We start from the raw sequence: 22361 nt of genomic DNA, 5'->3' as shown, positions 1-22361 counted from the left end.
TTGACCATTTTCAGGACTATAGTTTCCACGTCAATAAATTTCTTCAAAACTGATTTCTTCTGTAGTTGCCTGGCAAACACTTCAGTCCTAAACCTGACCCGTTCATCATAATCCTTTAGTTTAGTCTCAAAAAACTCATTGACCTCTTTCTAGATTAGGTCAATATGAGTTTGAATTGCATTTGTAGGTCTGGACTCTTCTGTCATCTTGTCCTTTCCCTTTGAGTCAGTCGGAACATGAGGAATACTCAGTCCTGATTCAGTTGCATCAATTCTTTCTCTAATCACTACCCTTTGGGTCTGGCAAATGGCAAAGTAGTTGGGCCAGAGATAGTGATCAGTGGAGCTTTAACACCAGCAAGTTTCTTCTTATCACCAAATTCGATGATAGTCTTCTTGTGTTGAACAGCAGGAGGAAGTAACTGATCTTCAGTTAAATATTTAACTGGTATTGCTCTCAAAAGAGTAGCCTTAATCGGCTGTTCAGCTTCAGATTTTATCAGCCTGTCGTTTGGGATGGTGCTCAGAAGAATTGCTGGTCTCGTCTTGATAGTTCTGGGCTTCTTCGCGATTTTAGGAGAGGGAGTCTTCTCAGAATCTGTTTCACTGACAATCAGTTTTCATTTGATTGACTTCTTCTGAATTGTCTTCTTGGCTTTCTTGACTGATTTGGGAGCCTCCTGCGTTCCAATCTCCTTTTTCAAGTTAATGAACTGTTCAAAAGAGATGTCCAGCTTGAGCTTTGGCAGCTAAAAACTCTTGACATTGAATATCTTGAATTTGGATGACCTCTCAGAGGAGTCACCCACCAAACCGTTTCTTTTTAGCAAATAGCTGAGGGCCACTGCAAATCTCTTTGATTGTTTCGATGACTGAAACATGTTTTTGAGAAGGTTGAAGATGATACCTTTCAATTGCAGTCTTTTTCCAGCCATGATAGCAGTCATGACTTGAAATTTTTCCAGTGTGAGAGCAGCAAAAGATCCTGCTTTGGCGAGTAGCCCTTTGGCCACGGTGTCAGCCAGTAACTTGATTTCTGGCTTCATTTCTTTTTTCGGATCGGAAACCTTGATTTTTCATCCATCAGCAGATAGGAGAGTCCGCATCTCCTCGACATCAGATGTTTTCACCTTAGAGATATTTGACAGTCCATCAGTAGGCAGTGAAAGATGTTGCCGAAGGAGTCTTCTTCAATTATCAGCAACTGATTGTTGACGGTGGTAGTGATGTTGCCGTCAGCAGAGATAAATCCATTGGCATAGAGATCTTGAATCTCTTTTGGATAAATTTATTGGGAAGATAGTCCTAAAAATGTCTTCAGTCTAGAGGCCTCCAGTTCGAGAAACACATTCTTGATATCCTTGTCCTTGACAGACAGGACTGAATCAAAATAAATTGCCACAGCATTCAACATGTATGCTGGACTTGATTGCCACTGCTAAAAGATTGGTTATCTGCGAGAGAGAAAGTTCTATGTATTGATTTGCTCTCTAGAGTGAAATGCACGTAAAGAAAAATTGAAATGAGGCGGGGACAAGTACATATGTATGTGACCGTTCAATTTTTGGACACGTGTCAGTTCAAGATAAATTGAATAAAATCGTGCGTACGTGTGATGAAAATGTGTGTAGAATTTAAATGGGCTATGCGGGGCCACGTATTAAAACATTATTCATTGAAAGACATCAATTAAATGCATAATTATCAGCCACATCACTTAATATGAAATATTTATCGATTAATTAGTTAACTTATTGGAGAAGATCAGTTAGGTCAGAAATTGAATGATCAGTTGAAAGCTAAGTCATTTCAGTTGAAGACCAACTGACTATTGTCTTCTCAGTTCATCGTTTAAGTTGATATTCCCCCTCAAAAGATGCATATTAATAAAAAAAGGTGAGAAAAGCTTAGTCTGATTAAGTCAAAGGCTTTCAGTTGACTAGAGTCTCTTCGTGTTCTTCTTTTTCTTCAATATCAGTTGCCATGAATTGTCTATAAGTAAGACCACTGTCATTAAATGATAACAAAGACAATTAAACACAATGGATAGAACAAGTAGTTCCAACAACCCTCCTTATCCAGCAACACTTCGCCGTCTGGACAGACAAAAGGAAGCTATGGAGAGTTATGTACTTGAGAAGTCATGTCAACCTGGACTAAAGTACAAGAACAACAAACTATTCAGTGAGATGGGTTGGTTGCTACTGATAAACAGAGGGCAACCGAGATAAAGTATAAGAAACGTATTAATGTGATCCACACTTCAGATCTTGCTACTGATGAAGGTCTGTTGGAGTTGATGTTGATGCAGGAGAAAGAGAGCTCTGGAGAAGATTGTCTTCTCGGAAGACTGATAAGCACGAATTCTATAGCATTTTAGGGACTTAATTTTGTCGTATTCGCGCTTATCTGCCGTTTTTATTCCGAGTTTTGCGCTTAATTCGTTGTATTCTTGCTATTTTCAGGTTTGACCAAAAAGTGATAAAAGCCAACGAAGGGGAAAGAAAGTCAAGCTTCGCAATGCCATGTCCGAAACACCCGGAAAAATAGGGAATGGCCCAAAGGACCGACACAGACCCATACACGGACCCCGTGTAAGGATCTGCATCATAGAAGCCCAAAGAAGCCAACTCCAAAGTCTACACGGACCCCACTCCGGACCTATACCCAGTTTCTGTGTCCATTATCTTCGGAGAATAAAAATTATAGAGTCTACATGGACCCCACTCCGGATCCTTACACGGGGTCCGTGTCCATGGTTTCCGGGACAGAATTTTACACAAAGAGGCACGGACCTTGAGGTATACACGGGGTCCATGCCCTATGATATCAGCTTAAAATTTGGTGCAGATTTTTGAAAATTTTGGAAGATAATTATTTATAGGCTCGAAAATAACATGTTTTGGGAGGCTTTTTTGAAGGAGATATAAAAAAGAGGAAAACCTAAACAAGGGAGCACTTTGGACTTTTGAAGGCGGCGCCTAAAACTTGACTGGTTAATTTGGTTGGGAATACATCTAGCAAGCGGACTAGGTCAATTATTGTCCTCCAACTTTCACCCACAGATTTCTCGGGTGTCTTCAATACCATACACATTTTTTTTTATTCATCGACACCTTCAAACATATTTCTTCAACTCAATGGAGTATCTTGAATATTTCAACGTGTGCAAAAAGGTTTATTTCTCTCAAACGCAGGTACAAAAAAGTGTATATGCTAAAATTCAGGTGGTTGATGTGGGACATTGAATAAATTACAAATGAGTTCTAATTGTGTGTCATTGACACACACCACTCGATTTTAATTAATTTTGTTTCAGATTTTTACACTCTTTAGGAGCTTGAATTGTGCACTTGAATTTTGATTGCAGGAGTTTAGCTCGTGTTATATGAGTCGTGCTCAAGGCTTCAAAAATCTAGTGCCACTCGATCTAGAGATTGAAATCATTCTCCGATGCATCCATAGAGCTCGAAGGAACAACAACTTGCCTTTTGAATTCAAATCTGAAGAGGAATCAGAAATAGACCTTAAACAAAAATTTGAAGACATGACCGGAGAAGAGGATGATTTTACTTTAATGAAGCTTCATCGACCATCGTTTGGAGGTTATGGATTTAGTATTGTCTATCCTACAATTCAAGCGAATACATTCAAACTTAAGCCGGCCATCATCCAAATGATTCTACTCCAAGTCAAATTCGGAGGATCACCCTCTGAAGTTCCCAATGCACATCTGGAGAATTTTCTGTCGATCTGTGATACAATCAAGTGCAATGGGGTGAGTACTGATGCCATTCGACTCAGACTATTCCCATTCTCCCTGCAAGGAGAAGCTATGAAGTAGCTTCGAGACCTTCCAGCCGGTTTTATCACTACATGGGATGGATTAGTCGAGGTCTTCATGCACAGGTATTTTCCCCCAACTAAGATTACACAATTGCGAAATGAAATCACATCGTTTAGACAGAGAAATGGGGAATCATGGAATTCATCATGGGCAAAGTTTAAGAAGATGTTGAGAATGTGCCCGAGACATAGTTTCTCGATAGGCCAGCAGGTTGAGATGTTCTACTATGGGGTGGATCCATAGGTGAGATCTATGCTTGATGCAGCAGCGAATGGTAGCTTATACAGAAAAACACCAACTGCAGCGCCTGAAATCATATCTAATATGGCAGAAAGCAATGTAGGCTGGCAAGACAACAGAAGGGAGAAGAAAGTCGGATTCCTTGAGATGGATGCTTTGACAACAATCACAGCAAAGCTTGATGGATTAACACATCAGATGGAATAGTTTCAAACAAATAGATCAATACCAGTCAAACCAGTAAATCAAATTCAAGGAAACACTGAGATAGTTAGTGGATCATCTAGTGACATGCAATTTATGCCAGACATGTCTTATGAGGGAATACCGTGCTTTGGAGGGGACTCAGTGTAACGTACCGTATTTTTAACTACTTAAAATTTGAGGAAAAATTAAAAAATTTCTTAAATTTAATCGTGAACCTTCAAAATTCGAGAAACCAACTGTTCATCTCATAATAGTTGCAATCAAAGATATCAAAAATAAAGTTTTCCAAAAGTACTTGTTTAAAATCTCATAATCAGTAACATAAATCAGAGTATTTTGAACATTTCATAAACGCTTAAAAAATAGGCGGTCCTCGGGTCTAGCCTTCTGCTCAGTCCAAGCCAGCTCCTTGGTCCCCACCTCTAGTCTCCTCAATTGCATCCTCACCTGCATCGATCATGTCTAGTGAGTCTAAAGACTCAACACGCATACACTGGGAGTAACGAGTAATACGTAATAAAATCACAGGCAACTTTAAAATAGAACGTACATACTGGAACTTGAACTTGCATACCCAAAGCTTGAACATACGTGCATACATATGTAGACGTGCTATAACATGAAACTTTTCTTAAACATGCTTGCATACTTGAACATACATAAACTTCATCATTTTGCGTAGAGACATGTTTAAAAGCAAGTGACCCATACATAAATTCGCCTGATCAGACTAAACCACAGTACTGGGCTAATAGGGAAAATCCACTGTACATGAGATCTCCGTTCATGCTTTAACGGGTGGATTGGTCCCTGGTCATGCTTTACCGCTTTCTAATCCTGATCTAAACCCGTTCATGATTTAACGGTGTGGATTGGTCCCTGGTCATGCTTTACCGCTTTCCAATCCCATACATAAATTGGTCACAAGACATTTAGCACACCTCAAAAACTTAAAAATATTTCTTGCACAGTCGAACATACTTACTTACTTGGCGTTGAGGGATTCATTGGAACTCGCTTGGGGTCACTGCTGCGCATACTAACATGGTTACATGCACTTAACTTTCATATCTTAGACGTAGGTGCACGTGCTCACCACCGAAGTATGAAAATAGCTTAAGACATTCTAGATCACTCGAGACTTGACCTTGTTAAATCATCGTACTAACCCATGACATCGAACCCCGAACAATCTCTAAAACGATGTGTGTTCATTTCCCAAAAATAAAAGACATGAACTCACTATTGAACTTGATAAGAAGAAATAACCAAACATTTTTACAGATGGTGCCGCGCTCGGGCGGTAACAAATTACCGCTCGAGCGCCAGGTCTTCTGGACGCCTACCCTCGAACAGAAAGAACGGCGCTCGGGTGGTAAAATACTACTGCTTGGGCGCCGAGTCTTCTGCACTCCGCTACTTGAAGCTTAATACTCCTAACTAAATCATACGAATCGTGAACCAATACATCGAGACTTATCCTAGGACGCTATGACACTGTCTCGACTCCAAAAAAAACGTCTCAAATGACGACGCACACCGCACAAGCAACAAATCCGTAAACTCAAATTTTGACACCAATTGATTCCTACGATTTCTAATGCAACCAACGGCTATCGACACAAAACGAAGCATCAAAACTCATCCCAAACTCATACTCCATATACCTAAACACAGCAGCGATCATCCGACGGTTCCCAACGAATCCTGCAACAAATAAACTTCAAGAACACATCAATAACATATTTTCAGAAAACGCAGTTTGAGCAGTCCCACGAAAAACATCATAGCTCTCTCAATTTTTATCCAAATATTTCGAATTTTATATCAAATCGAAAGTATCAAAAATTTCATATGTAGAAAGTTTTCCCAAATTCTCGACCAAAAAATCGCAGTTTTCAAAATATAGTGAAAAACGAAAATTTAGATCTAAAAAATTATTTCAAAACTGATCCAACCAATTTTCTTCTCAAACTATGAACATCAATAATGAGTTTTACGCATAATAAACATCAACATAAATTCTATGACAAGATCGACGTAGGAAAAACAGAATATACATGCCTTTAGATCTTTAACGTTACCGAAACGACGACTCCGACGCGGGAAGGAAGCGAGGGGACGACCGTGGAACAATTTTGTTTGAAGAAAACTCAACGAAAATATGTTGAAATCTGAAGGGGAGGGGCGGCTGCTCTCTAGCAAAGAACCCTAGGTTTTTTTGCTCTCCAAAATATTAAAAATCTTAAAATAAAATCTGTAGGTGTGTGTTGTGTGTTTTGGATTTGTGTAAAAATGTGTGTGTGTGTGTGTGAGTGTGTGTAACGTGTGTGTGTATTTTAATTAGGAGAAATTATTGCTAAATTAATTAATTAAAATTCTAGTAAAAGGTTAACTCACACTAATTTTAAAAAAACTCCTCAATCAAAATAAATACACACTAATTTTATGAAATTCTCCTTTTTAACAAAATAAAATGCACAAAGCCAACTTTAAAAGTTTCAAAATTCTAAACTCACTAAATACATAATTTAGGCTTTAAAATGCTGAAACTTATGAAATCATTTAAAATGCCTCATTCTTAACTTAAAATAAAATACCGCATTTTAAAATTGCCAAAATCGTCATCGGTCTCTTTTCCTCGATCCCGCATCGAATAACGCTTGAAACAATAAACTCGAGAAAACATTTTAACGTGCATCACATAAACATAAATAATTTAAAATAATGCTAAGAAATAAATCATATATCGCTAAAAATCATTTTAAATTTAAATAAATGATTTAATAATTAAATAAGTGCATGGGTTTTACGTATACTGATTTTGGGCTCTACAGTTCCTCCCCCACTTATATAAATTTCGTCCTCGAAATTAAATCTTACCAAACAGTTCTGGGTAGCGGTTCCTCATATCAGTCTCGGTCTCCCAAGTGGCTTCCTCTACTGATTGATTCTGCCATCGGACTTTGACCAACTTGTTCACCTTGTTCTGAAGTCTCAGCTCCTGTTTGTCTAGGATTTTGGACATGTCTTTTGTAACGCCCCAGATTTGACGACTGTCCTCACTGTACCAAGACGAGTCTTTCCATCATGCTTATGTCCTCACTCACACGCACCCTAGGAAACTTCCCAGGAGGTCACACATCCCAAAATTGCCCCAAGTCAAGCACGCTTAACTTTGGAGTTCTTATGTGATGAACTACCGAAAAGAAAATGCACCTTCGTGATATGAGTAGTACATATCAAATCTTATAAGCCCTCTTCAACTGTACAGTCCATTACATTTAACAGTCTCGGAATCCCTCTCATTCCCGTGTGGGTCGGTTCATTCATGTTCCCTCCACCTAGAAGCCTGCCAGGAGCCGCTCATTGTCCGTGCAACTGATGGCACTGGCGATCACGCCCCCGCCCTCTTCGGCCCCGGGCCTCACATCTTTCCTCATATAATATATCTAGAGCCAACTACAACGGCTTGTAGCTCAAAACATGCGAAGGATTAGCTAGGTATTTCCTCAGCATTGAGACGTGGAACACATTGTGTACCCCAGCCAGATTCGGCGGGAGGGCAACACGATAAGCTAGTGTCCCAACTTTGTCAAGAATCTCGAACGGTCCAATGAATCTCGGACTAAGCTTGCTTCTTTTTCCAAATCTCATAACACCATTCATGGGTGCTATCTTCACGAAAACGTTGTCTCCTACGGCAAACTCTAGATCCCTTCTAATCTTATCAGCATAGCTCTTCTGATGACTATGGGCGGTCTTCATTCTGTCTCGAATCTTGACCACCACATCTGCAGTGTGCTGAACTATCTCTGGACCAAGTTCTGCTCTCTCACCAACCTCATCCCAATGAATTGGTGATCTGCACTTCCTTCCATACAATGTCTCGTAGGGAGCCATACCAATAGATGCTTGGAAACTGTTGTTGTAGGTAAACTCCATTAGAGGTAGCTTCGATTCCCAAGTCCCATGGAAATCGATCATACAGGCTCGCAATAGATCCTCCAAAATCTGAATCACTCGCTCAGACTGGCCATCTGTCTGAGGGTGAAAAGCTGTGCTGAATAGCAACTTCGTCCCCATGGTTGCATGAAAACTCTTCCAAAAAGACGATGTAAACCTCGGGTCCTTGTCGGAAACAATAGAAATTGGAATTCCGTGCAATCGGAATATCTCCCTGATATAAAGCTCTGCATACTGCGTCATGGAGAAAGTCGTCTTTACTGGCAAGAAATGTGCCGACTTAGTAAGTCGATCAACTATAACCCAAATGGCATTGGATCCCCTGACTGACCTCGGAAACCCAACAGCGAAGTCCATGGTGTATTCTCCCATTTCCACTCGGGAATAGGGAGTGGCTTATACATTCCTGCTGGCCTCTGATGCTCTGCCTTCACCTGCTGACAAGTGAGGCATTCAGACACAAATCGGCGGATGTCTCTTTTAATACCCGGCCACCAATATAGAATCTGTAAATCTTTGTACATCTTGGTGCCTCCTAGATGAATGGAGTACGGAGATGCATGTGCCTCTGTCAGAATATCCCCTCTGATTTAATCAACACTAGGCACCCACATTCTACCTCTGTATCTCACAATACCATCTGACAGTGAGTAGAGTGCATTGCCCTTGGCCTCATCCTTCAGTCTCCATTTCTGCAACTGTTCATCTGAAGGTTGTCCATGACGGATACGGTCTAGCAAATCGGACTTGACTGTTAGATTAAACAGCCTGGGAGATTTTCACTTATGATAAATCTCTAGGCCAAATTTCTGAATCTCAGACTGAAGGGTTCTCTGTACCGACAGCTGCGCTATAACTGCAACTTTTCTGCTCAAGGCATCTGCCACGACGTTAGCTTTCCCTGGATGGTAGCTAATCTCGCAATCATAGTCTTTCACCAATTCCAACCACCGTCTCTGTCTCATATTCAGCTATTTCTACGTGAAGAAACACTTGAGACTCTTGTGATCAGTAAATATCTGGCATTTCTCGCCGTACAAGTAGTGTCTCCAAATCTTCAAGGCAAAGACAACGGCGGCTAACTCAAGATCATGAGTCGAGTAGTTCTTCTCATGCACCTTCAACTGCCTGGAAGCATAAGCTATAACCCGACCATGCTGCATCAACACTGCGCCTAACCCGAGCTTAGATGCATCGGTGTATAACACAAAATCTCCCTGTCCTGTTGGCATGGCTAACAACGGCGCTGAAATAAGAGCTTGCTTCAAAGTATCAAAGCTCTTCTGGCACTCGCCACTCCACACGAACTTAGCATTCTTCTTTGTCAATGAGGTGAGTGGCACTGCTATCGACGAAAATCCCTGAATAAATTTCCTGTAGTAGCCCGCTAGGCCTAGGAAACTGCGAATCTCCGACGCATTCTTCGGCTCAACCCACTCCTGGACTGCTGCTACCTTAGCTGGATCCACCTCAATACCACTGCTAGATATTATCTGACACAAAAACGCTACCTTCTCCAACCAGAATTTGCACTTACTGAATCTCGCGAATAACTTGCGACTCTGCAAAATCTGCAACACTGTCCTCAAGTGCTGACTATGCTCCTCATGGCTCTTAGAGTAGATAAGGATGTCTTCAATGAACACTATGACGAATTGATCAAGGTAAGGCTGAAATACTCGGTTCATGAGGTCCATGAAAATCGCTGGAGCATTCGTCAGTCCAAACGGCACCACTAAGAACTCATAATGCCCATATCTGGTTCTGAAGGCCGTCTTATGAACATCTGCATCTTTTACCTTCAGCTGGTGATACCCCGATCGAAGATCTATCTTAGAGAACACTGTAACTCCCTGCAACCGATCGAACAAGTCCTCGATCCTTGGAAGTGGGTATTTGTTTTTTATCGTTATCTTGTTCAGTTCTCAGTAATCGATACACAGCCTCATGCTCCCATCTTTCTTCTTCACAAAAAGCACTGGTGCTCCCCAAGGTGAGAAACTAGGGTGGATAAATTCCTTGTCGAGGAGCTCATGAATCTGCTTCTTGAGCTCTAACATCTCAGCTGGAGCTAGACGATACGGTGCCTTAGATATTGGCACGGTGCCTGGCACAAGCTTAATGGAAACCTTCACCTCTCTCTCTGGTGGAAGGCCTGTAACGTCATCTAGAAAGACGTCAGGAAATTCTCTGGGTACATCAGTTAATGACGGAGTAGGCACATCAGGTGCAGACATAATGCTGGCCAAGAAAGCCTGACAACCCTTGTGCATAAGTCTCCGCGCTTGCATGCAAGAGATCATGTGAGGGAAACTTCTCCATCTAGCTGGATCGAAGAGAAACTGCTCCATGCCCAAAGGTCTTACCAACACTGACCTTTTCTGAAAATCAATCAGAACTCTGTTCTTCGTCAGCCAATCCATTCCCAAAATGATATCAAACTCTAGCATCAGCAACACGATCAAATCGGCGTACAGTAGGTGGCCTTGCAGCTCGAGATCGATGTCCCTGACCACACTAGTAGCTGATAATTCTTCCTTCGATGGGACTGTCACTGAGTAGCTCATGTCGAGTCCAATAGACTTGACGTCCGGGTGACTAGCGAATGTCTCAGAAATAAAAGAGTGGGTGGCTCCTGAATCTATCAGGGCCTTCATGGCTACTCTCTTTATAAAAATATTTTCTGTGAGACGTAAACACAACACAAAAACATATATCCCAACAATTCTAATCTTAACCTCAAGCACAGTAGAAAACCTCTACCCAAGTCACCAAAATAATACTAGCACACTAATAATCCCAAATAAAATTGAAACATGCATGGCGAACACCCTGCCCTGGGTCGGCTGCCTCCACTGAGGGCACTCTTTTAGCATGTGGTCACTTGCTCCGCATTTAAAGCGCTTGCCTGACCTATACAAACATTGTCCCAGATGCTGCCGGTTGCACTTCGGTCACACCGGGTGCTCACCCGGCCTCTGTAGCGCCTTCTGCTGTGGCACAGGACCTTTGCCCTTCGGCGATCCTTGAAATGGCTTCTTCCCTGGCTGCCCTTAGAAGGGCCTCTTGAATAGAGGTCGCTGCTGCTGCTGCGGTGCCTTATAGGGCCTCTTGCCCTGTCTGTCAACCTCAATATCTCGTTGATCCTGTTCTGCCGCCAAGGCTCTATATACGGCAACGACGTAGGTAATCGGACCAGCAACTCTAACATCGCGGCGCAAGATCGTCCACAACCCATCCATAAAATGCCTCAGCTTCCCCTGGGCATCATTAGCTATCAGCGGTACAAAGTGACACCCCCTTTCAAACTTTCTCACGAACTCAGCTACGCTGCTGTCTCCCTCACGCAACGTCATGAACTCCCTGGTCAGTCTGGATCGTACTTCTTCAGTGAAGTGCTTGGAGGAGAATACCTCCTTAAATCCACTCCACGTCAGTGTTTGCCAGTTAACTGACGCTAATGCACTATCCCACCACAGTCTGGCGTCTCCTGCTAGAAGGAATGTGGCACACCTGACTCTATCTGCATCTGTCAGTTTCATAAAGTCAAAGATTACCTCGATGGACTTAATCCATCCCTCAGCTATCATCGGGTCAGTCGTCCGTGAGAACTATTTTTGGCTCATCTTCCTAAACCTTTCATACACCCCCTATGGTCTGGGCCTAACCCCCGCATCGACTGCAGCCTGGTTCCCCGCAAACTGTGCGAAGAACTGAGTCATTCTTGCAAGCATCTGTGCTTGGATATCTGGCGGTGGAGGAGGAGGAGCGTCTCTCCCCTCCTCTCGCGCCTCTCTGTCCTCATCCCTTGCTTCTCGGTTAATTATGCGTCTAGGAGGCATACTGTTCCAACAATTTACCCAACACGTAAACCAAATATGCATGAACATAGTATCAATAGCATAAGATGCACGTAAATTGAACTTAAAACATGGACATGCTGAAATCATGACTTAATGCTTAATACATAACATAATTCAAAACTTTACAACTTACAGACTTGAGGTATGGCTTCGTGAGCTTCTCGTAACTTGCAGTAGGCATAACCCTTTACAAAAACACCGCCCTGATACCAACTGTAACGTACCGTACTTTTAACTACTTAAAATTTGCGGAAAAATTAAAAATTTTCTTAAAATAAATCGTGAACCTTCAAAATTCGAGAAACCAACTGTTCATCTCAACATAGTTGCAATCAAAGATCTCAAAAATAAAGTTTGCCAAAAGTACTTGTTTAAAATCTCATAATCAGTCACATAAATCAGAATATTTTGAACATTTCATAAACTTTTAAAAACTGGGCGGTCCTCGGGTCTAGCCTCCTACTCAGTTCAAGCAAGCTCCTTGGTCCCAACCTTTAGTCTCCTCAAATGCATCTTCACCTACATCGATCAAGTCTAGTGAATCCAAAGACTCAACACGCATACACTGGGAGTAACGAGTAATACATAATAAAATCAAATGCAACTTTAAACTAGAACATACATACGGGACTTGAACTTGCATACCCAAAGCTTGAACATACGTGCATACATACGTAGACGTGCAATAACATGAAACTTTTCTTAAACATGCTTGCATACTTGAACATACATGAACATACATAAACTTCATCATTTTACGTAGAGGCATGTTTCAAAGCAAGTGACCCATACATAAGTTCGCCTGATCAGACTAAACCACAGTACTGGGCTGACAGGGAAAATCCACTGCCACATACATGAGATCCCCGTTCATGTTTTAACGGGCGGATTGGTCCCTGGTCATGCTTTACCGCTTTCCAATCCTGATCTAAACCCGTTCGGGGTGAATTGGTCACTGGTCAAGCTTTATCGCTTTCCAATCCCACAATAAATTGGTCACAAGACATTTAGCATACCTCAAAAACTTAAAAATACTTTCTTGCACGTCGAACATACTTACTTACTTGGCGTTGAGAGATTCGTTGGATCTTGCTTTGGGTCACTGCTGCACATACTAACATGATTACATGCACTTAACTTTCATAGCTTAGACGTAGGTACTCGTGCTCACCACCGAAGTATGAAAATAGCTTAAGACATTCTAGATCAATCGAGACTTGACCTTGTTAAATCATCGTACTAACCCATGACATCGAACCCCGAACAATCTCTAAAACGATGTGTGAACATTTCCTAAAAATAAAAGAAATGAACTCACTATTGAACTTGAAAAGAATAAAGAACCAAACATTTTTACAGATGGTGCCGTGCTCGGGCGGTAATAAATTACCGCTGGAGCGCCAGGTCTTCTGGATGCCTACCCTTGGACATTAAGTGTGAGGCCCGGGGCCGAAGAGGGCGGGGGGTGATCGCCGGTGCCATCAGTTGCACGGACAATGAGCGGCTCCTGGCAGGCTTCTAGGTGAAGGGAACATGAATGAACCGAACCCACACGGGAATGAGAGGGATTCCGAGACTGTTCAATGTAATGGACTGTACAGTTGAAGAGGGCTTAAAAGATTTGATTTGTACTACTCATATCACGAAGGTGCATCTTCTTTTCGGTAGCTCATCACATAAGAACTCCAAAGTTAAGCTGTGCTTGACTTGGGGCAATTTTGGGATGGGTGACCTCCTGGGAAGTTTCCCAGGGTGCGTGTGAGTGAGGACATAAGCACGCTGGGAAGACTCGTCTTGATACAGTGAGGACAGTCGTCGAATCTGGGGCGTTACATTAAGAGCGGAGCTTGGGCGGTAAAATATTACCGCTCGGGCGCCGAGTCTTCTGGACTCCGCGACTTGAAGCTTAATACTCCTAACTAAATCATACGAATCGTGAACCAATCCATTGAGACTTATCCTAGGATGCTATAACACTTACTCAACTCCATAAAAATGTTTCAAACGACGATGCACACCACACAAGCAACAAATCCGTAAACTCAAATTTTGACACCAATTGATTCCTACGATTTTTAATGCAACCAGCGACTATCGACAAAAACGAAGCATCAAAACTCATCCCAAACTCATACTCCATATACCTAAACACAGCAGTGATCACCCGACGGTTCCCAACAAAGCGTGCAACAAATAAACTTCAAGAACACATCAATAACATATTTTCAGAAAACGCAGTTTTAGCAGTCCCACAAAAAACATCATAACTCTTTCAATTTTAATCCAAATGTTTCGAATTTTATATGAAATCGAAGGTATCAAAACGTTCTACGTTTCATATGTTGAATGTTTTCCCAAATTCTAGACCGAAAAATCGCAGTTTCAAAATACAGTGAAAAATGAAAATTTAGATCTAAAAAATTATTTCAAAACTGATCCAACAAATTTTTTGCTCAAACTATGAACATCATACTTGAGTTTTACGCATAATAAACATCAACATAAATAGTATGACAAGATCGACGCAGGAATAAAAGAATATACGTGCCTTTAGATCTTTAACGTTACCGAAACGACGACTCCGACACGGGAAGGAAGCGAGGGAACGACCGTGGAACGATTTCCTTTGAAGAAAACTCAACGAAAATATGCTGAAACCTGAATGGGAGGGGCGGCTGCTCTCTAGCAAAGAACCCTAGGTTTTTTTGCTCTCCAAAATATTAAAAATCTGAAAATAAAATGTGTACGTGTGTGTTGTGTGTTTTGGTGTGTGTAAAACCGGGCCTTAGTTCGCTCAGTCCGAGGGTGTGTGTGTGTTTTAATTAGGAGAAATTATTGCTAAATTAACTAATTAAAATACTAATAAAAGGTTAACTCACACTAATTTTAAACAAACTCCTCAATCAAAATAAATACACACTAATTTTATAAAATTCTCTTTTTTAACAAAATAAAATGCACAAAGCCAACTTTAAAAGTTATAAAATTATAAACTCACTAATACATAATTTAGGCTTTAAAATGCTGAAACTTATTAAATAATTTAAAATGCCTCATTCTTAACTTAAAATAAAATACCGCATTGCCAAAATCGTCATCGAATAATCGCCTGAAACATGAAACTCAAGAAAACATTTTAACGTGCATCACATAAACATAAATAATTTAAAATAATGCAAAGAAATAAATCATGCATCACTAAAACTCATTTTAAATTTAAATAAATGATTTAACAATTAAATAAGTGCATGAGTTTTACGTGTACTGATTTTGGGCTCTACACTCAGTGAATTATGTGGGAAACCAAGGTCGGCAACAATACAATCCATACAGTTTCTCATATAAACCAGGCTGGAGGAATCATCTGAATTTTGGGTGGAGGTCATCAGAAAATCCTGTTGAGCAACCATATTTCAACCCTCCACAACATCCTACACAACAAATGCCTCCTCAACAACCACCTAAACCTCCGCAAGGTATTGGACCTTCTATGCCACCCGATTTCAAGCCACAAGATAGCAAGTCAAATCTTGTGGATATGCTCGCCAAGTACATAGCCGGGAATGAGATGAGATGACAAAATCATGATGCCATGATGCAATGGGTAGAGACTCAACTAGGAAGTTGGAAACACAAATGGCCACACGAGCTCCGGGTTCACTACCTAGTGACATGGAAAAGAATCCGAAGGGTGTCAATGCAGTCACGGTGACATTTTCCATGAAGCAAGAAGTAGTTGATGTTGGATATGATGTGAAAGAAAAGGGGTCATCCAAGCAAAGGTCCGAGGACGCAGAGGAGAAAGGTAAGTCTCTAAACTCAAACCCCACTATTGATATTAATTCACTCTCGTTTTCCCAAAGAGCAAAGCAACTGCAACTGGATATTCAATTTTCAAAATTCCTTGAGATTTTCAAAAAGCTGCACATAAATATCCCGTTTGCAGAGGCTTTAGCTCAAATTCCCTCCTATGCAAAATTTCTTAAGGAAAATCTATCAAACAAGAGGAAACTGGTGGATTTTGAGATAGTGAATGTGGGGACCCGGACGCTAATCATCTTTTAAATCGTCGTTGGGACTAATCTAATCAATTATAATAAACAGGGTCTAAATTTTTTTTTTTAAAACGCGGAAGGTAATGGAATCAAACTCCTATACATATCAGTATAAAAGTATAAATCTGATAAAACATACAAACATACACACTCAGGTTCAACAACTACTATCAAGTGTTTAAACCCTATTTCTAGTCCAAGTCCGTAGTCTCCACTCTAATCTCGATCTGTCTTCACCTCTGTGACCCTGTACCTGCCCCACCTGTTGTCAAGTACACATACAAACAAGACAACAGCCGGATAACTCCAGTGAGATATAAATATCCCAGTATAAACAATGTATTAAATGCATTCATATAAAACATATATAAAAGCATAACAAACATCAAAACATGTATCTAATCTGACTACATGAATCAATGACTCGTGATCTAATCTTATCTTATCTCAAATCTAGGGATCCCAATCTAATTTAGACTTTGGTATTCTGTATCGAGTGTCTACGATAGACGTCGATCTACATCTAAAGCTTTTCGATACACCGTAAGTCTAGAGTCTTATCGGTTCTGATAAAGACTCGGCGGTTCTGCCCTAGCTAGGCTGATCTGCCCTAGACTCGGACTCTGACTTTGTTCTAAGTCAATAAATTAACATATCAATCTGATAATATGCAAATATCAATGCAATAAATAAAGTATGTGATTTAGGGAAACTCAAGTCGAACCTAACTCGAGTTGTGCAATCCCGAATCAACATTTATTTATACCTTTCTTGCTGTCGATCTAATACAATCAAAGTCTTGATTCAAAGTCTGTCACGGTTCAATCTCGCAATGACAATATCAATATTCTAATCAAATCACAACATCTCTGTTTTATCAAATTCTAACAGTACAACAGTACAATCTTGCGATACTGATAATACTATATCAGTCTATATCAATTCCAAACGTTTACAATCAACCACCGTACAATCTGATATCAATTCTAGTCAATCTCATTCTGAAAATCATAATAATTCCATATGATATCCGTTTCTCAGTCTGACTTCGATTCTACGCTGTCTAACATGTCAAGAATAACATATATGACGTGTATTCAATTCTAACATCATCATAATTTCAAAACATGTCAAAACGTAGTAAAACTTACGTCCAGTTGTAGCCTACGTCGATAGGAACACAGTACCGAAGTCAGATTCAAAATCAGACGGACGGATTTCTCTCGATTATCTTTGAGGATTTATGAAGAATTGAAGCTTGATACGTATTTATATATTGCATGCAACCATAAGATACGTGGCATGATTTTTCATAAACCACATCTCGCGCTCAGGCGGACATAAAGTTCCGCCCGGGCGTGCAACTCTCGGCCCTCCTGCTTAATTCAGTCGCGCTCGGGCGGACAAGGACTTCCGCCCGGGCGCGAAGTGTTCGACTTTCTTGCTCACTCATTGGCGCTCAGGCGGACAAAGACTTTCGCCCGGGCGCAACACTTCCGGTCTACATCTTAGCTTTTCATATTTCTTTGTCCAATCTGGTCTCGGAATGGCCCGACTATAATTACATTAAAACATAATTAATAATCTCATATTAATAGAATCGAAATCTCGGGCATTACAGTGAAGATTTCGGAGGAATGTTCTGCAATTTTAAAAAAAAAAGTTGCCTCCAAAAGCTAAGGACCCAGGTAGCTTCTCTATTCCTTGTACCATAGGAACTTCATTTTTTAGTAAAGCTCTATGTGACCTAGGTGCAAGTATTAAATTGATGTCGTACTCATGCTTTGAGAAGCTGAAAATAGGTGAAGTGAAGCCAACTATAATTTCTCTACAATTGGCTGATAGATCAATTAAATATCCAAGGGGAATTGTAGATGATGTGTTGGTAAAAGTTGACAAGTTCATTTTTCCGGTTGATTTTGTTGTGTTAGACATGGAAGAGGATCGAGAGATTTTTCTTATTTTAGGGAGACCATTTTTAGCCACCGGAAGGGCCTTGATAGATGTGCATAAGGGTGAGCTAGTTGTAAGACTGAATGAAGAGAGCGTGATATTGTGGGGACCCGGGCTCTAACTCGATTCTTTTTGGAATTAACTGGATATTTGCTAAAAATGTGGGTCGTAAAAAAAAATTTCTTTTAAACATTGTATCAAATGTACATAGATCATACACAACAACATCTTTATTCATTCTAGCATAAATAGATACAAGTCTTGTTCTATTTACATCATACAAACTAGAGTTCACAATATACTACATATTAAAAGTAAAAAATCTTAATTCCTCTACAAGAATTCAACTAGGTTCAACTATATATCAGTGCTGAATCCTAAATTGCTTCGAAGCCCGGATCTCCACGCTATCTAGTCCAGCCTCGTTCTCTTTTTGACCCTGGTCCTATCCCACCTGTTGCCATGCATGCACACATACAAACAAGACAACAGCCGGATAACTCCGGTGAGAATTATATTCTCAGTATAAATCATGTATACATGCAATCATAAAATCGATATAAAAGCATATAACAGATATTTCTAACATGTATCCAAATTAGAAACATAAATCAATATCAAGAATAACTCCTATTCTAAACCTGTACCATCATCAGGAATATAAATCGATATGTACCATATTCAGGAACATAATCAACATAAATCAATATAACTGTCAATTAGACTCATGACTCCACATTTTAGACTAGACTCAATCCTAGCCTAGGGATCCCGGTTTCCAGATGTGGGTATTTCTATATCGACCAACAGTAATAGAAAAGACTCCAGTTCTATCCACGTCGATATAACCAAACATCCAGTGTCCTGACCTAACCGTCATGGACTGTGGCCCTATCGCCAATATCCTATATTGTGACATCGTGCAATGTGCCCGTGGCGATCCCACCACTATCAGGCACATATGTCCCAAGATTCCTATACTATCTTGTGACATCGTGCAATGTGCCCGTGGCGATCCCACCACTATCAGGCACTTCTGTCACAAGATTACTCGTCGAGACTCGTCTAACACATGCTCTCTATAAATCCATAGAACAAGCATATCAAATCAAGTCAATGCAAATAATAGCAAATAGTATGTGATTTAGGGAAACTCAAGTCCAAACCTCACTCGAGTTGTGGCGATCACAACTCAACATTAATTTATACCTTTATCTTCTCGGTCTGACGAAGATGAAGTCCCGAATTCAACTCTGTCCATATCCAATCTGATAATGACAATCCAATAGATACAATATCAGTATATAACTCAGTTCAAAACCTGTTCTGATCAATAGTCAAATCAAAACATAATCTGATCAATGCCAATCGACATATGGTACCACAATACAATCTCAACCAATACTGAATCTGATCAACATCAATTTACGGATGTTTCGACGGCATAATAATATAATCTCGATAACCCCGTCAATTTCAACATCACAGATATAGTACCAGAACTCATAATCAATATCGGTACAAATCATAATCTAAACGATAATACAAATCTGATATTGATTCTTAATCAAATCGACTCCGAAAATCATAACAATTTCATACGGTATCTGTTCTTCGATCCGATTTCGATTATACAATGTCTGATGTCGCAAGAACACTATATATGAATCCTATTCAATTCTAACAATGCCATAATTTCAAAGCATGTCAAAACGTAACAAAACTTACGTCCAATTGTAGCTTGTGTCGATAGGAACACAGTACTGAAATCGGATTTAAATTCTAACGGACGGATCTTTCACAATCACCAATCTAAAAAGCGCAAGGATTTTTCTCTCCAAAGCTTCGACCCTTTTCCGAATTTGTGAGGGGAAGACGTGCAATTCTTATATATATATATATATATATATATCTCGCACATAACAAGAACAAGTGGCTCACTTTCCTTCTGCATGCCCGCGCATATGCGCCGGAAGTTCTATCCGGAGATCAGCTGCTGGACTGCTCGCGCATATGCACGCACATACGTCGCGCATATGTGCGAGACCTACTGTCTCGTGCATTCCACCACCCGCGCATATGCGCGCCTTCTGCCGCGCATGTGCGCCGAACTCTCAGGAGTTCTTACTTGTGCTACCTATCACCTCGCGCATATGCGCGATCTTACTCCGCGCATATGCGCCGGGTCTTCTGGCCAAATTGCGCATAACTCGCGCTTTAAGTCGCGCATGTTCGCGAATGACACCTCCCTCGCACATATTTTGCGGCTTTCCCGGTCTAATCTATACCGTCCATATTTACCTTAATTAACCCAGAAATCATCTCAGATTAATCTCAGATTACAGTAATTAAAATCTCGGGCATTACATTTCTCCCCCCCTAAGATACGATTTCGTCCCCGAAATCAAAGGTAAACAATTTAGATAAAGAAGAAATGTATAATAGAATCAGTCATAACTCCCTTCAGTGTAATGAATTTGAACATCGCTACCTCATATCAGACTTAGTCTTCAAGGTAGCCTCTTCGATGCCCTGATAATTGTACTGTATTTCCAACAGCGGAATAGCCTTCATTCTGAATTTTCATTCTTTCACGCATCTCTGCTTTCAATTTGATGAAGAATTCAAGAAGTATAATATCATCATACTACTTAAGATCATTCTGATAAAATTAATTGCAAATACTGGCTATACAACATCCGTATATATACCAATCAATAGCTCCGAACAACTCAATCTCGGCCTCAATACCAACAGTCATCGCCTGACGTTGGCCTATTTCATACCAATTTCCCAGCTATCTTCATTTGCTTCTGAATCAGTTTCATTTTCTTTATTAGATCTCTGATCCTATCAAATCTAATCTCAGGCATCACTGCAATATCATCCCATACGAAGGAAATCCGCAGTTCTCACTGTACAATACCTCAACTAAAGCTATTTCGATATTCATCTAATAGCTATTATTGTACAATAATTCATAAAGTGACAAGATCTTAGGTCACTAGTGCTAAAATCCAGCACTACAGTTCCTGGATATCCTCCAGTATCTAGATAGTTCGCTCCGAATATCTTTCAATCTATAAACCATAGATGAAAAGTCATGCTATACATTCTGTTAAAGGTACGAAATCAACCAAAAATCACGGTATGATATAATCAACTCTGGCATTCAATATAATCTGACCCCTTTTCTGACATACCTCTAAGTCATCTAGTCATATCTGTACGTCATCCTGTACAATATAACATATATAGATTTGAACAATCGTTTAATCATAACCACATTCTGGTACATTCTTGGCAAGATTTCGGTAAATCTATCACCCGATCCATAGAATTGTACTCATATTTCCATTCAGGAATCGATAATCTATATAACCAATCTCCTGGTTTCTATCTTCATGTCTTCATCTGTCAGCGATTTAGACATTTCAATACAAATTCTGACATAACTGATTTCATTTGTTTACATCAAAAATGTTCGTTCGAATTATCGCACCTTACCTGTTACCAGAATAATACTAAATCTACTACTGTGTGCATCTGACAATACTTGTCATTTCAAATTCGAAATATCTGACACAACCAAATCAGCTAATTATATAAAATAAAACTTTACCTACCAGTTATTTTGATTGCCACACTATTCTGATTATCGAAATCAAGTTTCTGAACAGTCTGATCAAACTTCTGAGCTGCTGAAATTTTCAAAATCAGCTCTGCATCGGCTTGAACTGTATATTATCTCAACGGTTCATAATAATCGGTATCAAATACGGATTCAGAATAACCACAATATCGGATCGGATTCAAAACACCAATCATTTAAACTGATTTAGTAAATTCATAAAACGCAATTTTTGACATTTCTGAAGTCCTGCCATTTTCAATGTCATCTTCAACCACTGATCACGATCTCAACTGTGCTACAATCAATCAGTATACTATCTTCAGATATCACAGACTCTGAATACAATCTGTTGTAATTAAGATTCATATCCGAACCATTCTGTACACAACAATCTCAGTTCCCAGAATATTCAATACAAATTTCAACTGCTCGATTCAATTCAATCATACGCTGCGAATATATCACAATATCATAGATAAAACGAGCAAAAATTCATCAGAACACTTCTGACCACAAGATTTATCAACTCATACACAGAACTGAAGTATTTCCCAGAGAAACACATAATCGGATGTAACTCTAACTCTCAGGCAGTAA

This window comes from Primulina tabacum, chromosome 14, assembly GCF_025594145.1.
Source record: "Primulina tabacum isolate GXHZ01 chromosome 14, ASM2559414v2, whole genome shotgun sequence".
Lineage (NCBI taxonomy): Eukaryota > Viridiplantae > Streptophyta > Magnoliopsida > Lamiales > Gesneriaceae > Primulina > Primulina tabacum.
This window is presented reverse-complemented; position numbering follows the sequence as displayed.